The following is a 4,250-nucleotide window of genomic DNA, read 5'->3' as shown; positions in this document are numbered from 1 at the left end:
CTTTGAGGATTGTGAACGGTCTATTCTTGACATTTGTTAGGACACATGTGGTTCACTTGTTAAGAAAATATGTCATTCTTTTATGTAATTGGCTAATCCTTTTACAAAATGCACTTTACTTATATTTGGTAGATCTAAGATGTGTTGAAATACTTCAAAGAACCATGTTTCAAGATCAAGTGTTGAACCCTTCAAGTCTGTCCAAGAAAACAAGCTGAAAGTGCAAGGTTACTAATGCTCGACAGCTAGCATGTGTTGAGGTTTAGAAAGCTGCTCAAGCCCGTGTTCTCGACACCTGCTCGATAGCTATTTGTCGAGGTTTACAAAAATCAGAATTTCTGATCTGATTTCTTGGGATCCGTGTTTATGTGTTTGGGCCTTCTTTTCTCTTAACCCTAGACATATAACAGGATTGTTTAAAGGGCCATCAAAGAATATACAAGTTGCGCAAGCATTGAGCAAAGTCTGTTCAAGCAAGTTGTGACCAGAGACAAAGCTTCGCCCTAGTTCATCTCTTCTGAAGAAGTTGCTATGTATGTGCACCTTTGGGTTTTGTGACCAAGCATCTTCTTGATCTTCATTGTAACGTCCCAATCAACTAAAAAAAAAAAAAAAAAAAGTCAAGACCAGATTTATTTTGGGTTCCCACGTGCCAAGCCCCACCTAACCCCACTACCCATCCCCTCTTATCTCTTCTTTTGGCCGGCTCCCTCTTTTCTTTCTTTCATTTCTTTCTTTTCTCTTTACTGAAACACACACACACACACACTCACTTCTACACTCACCCGCCGGCCTCCACTCCAAACCACACCATCTCACCATCATTTTTCCAGCAAGATCACCGAAAAAAATACTTAGGAACCCCAAAGCATCTTCATCATTTTATTTGAGGTAAAAAATTTCTCATCTTTTTGGTGGGTTTTACACTATTGCTTGAGGATTATTTTTATCTAAGCTTTAATAATGATACCCATGTGATTTATGAGTATTGGAAGTGATATTTATGTGTTTTTATGTATAGGTTTTGTATTGGTGGAATTATTTGATGAGTGGGTATATTTTATGTGCTATTGATGACTACTTAAGGGTTATGTATGGTGGAAAAATTTAGGAGTTTTTAGTTAAAACTTTTGATGGTTGGTAAATATAATTTTTCCATTGCCATTGGGTTTATTGGAGTTAGTTGAAGTTCTAAATTTCTTGTCTTGGAGGATATATTGATTTTGCTTTCATGGGTCTCTTAATGATGTAGTGTAAATTTTATGGAAGTTAGTCATAATGTTGGAGATGATGTTAAATGGGTTAACTCTATAAATTGGAGTTTATTATTGATGAGGTTAAATACTAGGCTTGCCTAATTAAGTGATTATTTGGCAAATTCCTAAATTGTGGCTAGATGCAATTTCAAGTTCTATACTTATTGTGATAGGTTTACTTGATATTGTTAGGTTCTAGCTAATCTCCTTGGAGCTTGGAGAATTAGGATTTTGCGGTTGTGAGGTAAGTAGTTTTTAATGGGATTTTGAAAAATAACCATGTTATATAAATGTTTTTGGGTTAGACACACTTTTGGAAACTACCTATGGAAATTATACTTTTCTAAAAACTATTGTGTCGTAACTTTAATATATATATATATATATATGATTATGTATATGAAATGCATCATATTTGGTATTGCATTTGGGGAAATGCATGAATTTGTGATATGGATAAATGAGCATCTTTTATTTAATCTTGATAAGAAAATTTTGGATTTTATGGTGTATTAGAATATTTAAGATGCTTATCTTGTCTTAGTACTTGGGAAATTAATAGAAAATCTTGTTGACAAGAATGAAGTTGAAAACCTTACAAACCTTGTAGAAGTTAGATTATTTAAGGTTTTCTGAAACTACCTGGATATGAATTATGTGTTTCAAAGTAATGTAACCTGTGAGTTTATGTTGTTTTAACACCATGCTATGTGTGATTTCCGGTGATCACCCGATTTGGTTTCCGTAGTCTTTGTGACAACGGAATCAAATCAAGGTCAGTGTCCTTTTACTTTGGATGACGCGTTCTTCCCTGTTGTCCATGGGAGAAGAGGTTCTTGATTGTGTGTGGGTGAGGCTGCTGTCCATGGGGCTAAGAGACCACATGCAAGAGAGGTCCTATTTGACGCGCTCTCTCTGCTACCCATGGGGGGAGAGAAAAATCTTGAGGGTATGGGTGAGGCTGCTGTTCATGGGCCAAGAGTCTACATACCAGAGACGACAGTATCATGCCAGTTGTGAATGGGTGGATCCCTGACCAGTTTATATGGTAGTATGGTAGATTTGTGATAATTTATCTTATGTTAGATATTATGGCTTTGGAAATTACATTGTTGATGCTCACAGATTATAATGTATAGTTTCAAGATATTTACTTTGAGGAACTTGTATTTCATTATTAAATCCTTATTGTCATATTATTATTATTATTATTATAGATGAAACCTGCATTTCCCTCACCTCCATTAAATATGCTACTTACTGGGCTCTGTCTCACCCCATTATTTTATAAAATTTTCAGAGTAGGCAACAGTCTTTTGAGACAGCTTTTTGGTGGCTAATAGTAGTTAGACTAACTACTGATGGATGCTGAACTTTTGTAATGGGTATATTAGATGGTGTAAATCTTAGAATAGGCTTGACTCATTCTTTTGTATAATAAAGTGGTTGTAATGTTATTTCCACTGATGGGACAAGCTGTGATATGTAATTAATTATTCAGACCTCTATTCTTTTGTGGCCAGTGGTCCTTATAATTATTGCTTAGAGCTCTGACTTACTTTGAGAGTATATTCAATGAAATTATTATGATAATTCTTAATGTTGGTTTTTGATATGATTTATGTGGATTGGATTGTCAAAAAAAAAGGAAAATCTACAAGTTCTTTGAGATGTCTTCTTCATGCCTTGGACCCTTTGTGGTTTGGGGTTTGGGGTGTTTCAAGCTGCTGTTTGCAGATCTCATCCTCAGTTTCCATGATATCAAGAAAAGCCAATCCTTCTTCATGAAGATATCATCTCAAGATGCTTTTGAAGTGATTGAGGTTGAACTTGGATTCATCTATGATGTGTTTTATACAAAGGCAGTTCTGGTTTATTCTTTTGCTTCTTCCGCCTCTCCAGTCTCTGTTGCTTAACTCTCCAATGCGTCAGTATCATTTCAATTATTTCAGTATCCATGGCCTTCTTCTTCATCATTGAGAAACATGAGTACTCCAGAGAGAATGTGGTTATCACATATGTATTGGTAGCTGGAGCTGTTATCCTTGAGCTTTATGCAGCAATATTACTGCTATGCTCAGACTGGATGAATATTATTATTATAATAGATGAAACCTGCATTTCCCCCACCCCCATTAAATATGCTACTTACTGGGCTCTGTCTCATCCCATTATTTTTATAACCTTTTCAGAGTAGGCAACAGTCTTTTGAGACAGCTTTTTGGTGGCTAATAGTAGTTAGACTAACTACTGATGGAGGCTGAACTTTTGTAATGGGTATATTAGATGGTGTAAATCTTAGAATAGGCTTGACTCATTCTTTTGTATATTAAAGTGGTTGTGATGTTATTTCCACTGATGGGAGAAGCTGTGATATGTAATTAATTATTCAAACCTCTATTCTTTTGTGGCCAATGGTCCTTGTAATTATTGCTTAGAGCTCTGACTTACTTTGAGAGTATATTCAATGAAATTATTATGATAATTCTTAATGTTGGTTTTTGATATGATTTATGTGGATTGGATTGTTAAAAAAAAAAAAAATCTGCAGGTTCTTTGAGATGTCTTTTTCATACTTTGAACCCTTTGGGATTTAGGGTGTGACATTCATCGTGGATGAACTGAAGAATTTTGCAGCTAACAACTCTTTCTAGTTGGTGATTGAAGTCGCGTACTGGGATCCGCGTATTGGTTAATCACGTACTTAGGAGCCATGCATCAAAAGTGAAAATTGTCACTACAGAACAAGTCCAATTGGGTATTATGGTAAGGGTTCAACTGTAGGTTGGTATAAAGTACTGAGATTCATTTACTTGTAATCACTTGTTATGATAATAGTGGAGTTTCGAGAGTGGTGACTTGAAAATCACCCGGTGGGGTTTTTGCCGTTAGGCTTTCCCCATTCGTAAACAAATCACCGTATTATTTATTTTTCGCTGCATAATTAGTTTATTGGTGATTTTTTTGTGCTACCACACATTTGCATGTTAATTA

The 4,250-nt window shown here is 35.5% G+C and overlaps 1 long non-coding RNA gene across 1 annotated transcript; it reads left to right on the top strand.

Annotated features, from left to right (window-relative positions):
- Window positions 1–761: 761 nt before the first annotated feature.
- LOC136068244 (uncharacterized) lies at window positions 762–2,849 on the top strand. The gene is made up of 3 exons (XR_010629637.1): window positions 762–891; window positions 1,449–1,500; window positions 2,557–2,849. It is a non-coding gene; the product is annotated as an uncharacterized LOC136068244 (long non-coding RNA).
- Window positions 2,850–4,250: the final 1,401 nt, after the last annotated feature.

Source organism: Quercus suber, unplaced genomic scaffold (assembly GCF_002906115.3).
Source record: "Quercus suber isolate HL8 unplaced genomic scaffold, Cork oak 2.0 scaffold_106, whole genome shotgun sequence".
In the NCBI taxonomy this organism is placed as follows: Eukaryota; Viridiplantae; Streptophyta; class Magnoliopsida; order Fagales; family Fagaceae; genus Quercus; species Quercus suber.
Note: the sequence above shows the minus strand (reverse complement) of the source record. Positions and strands in the feature narration are given on the sequence as shown.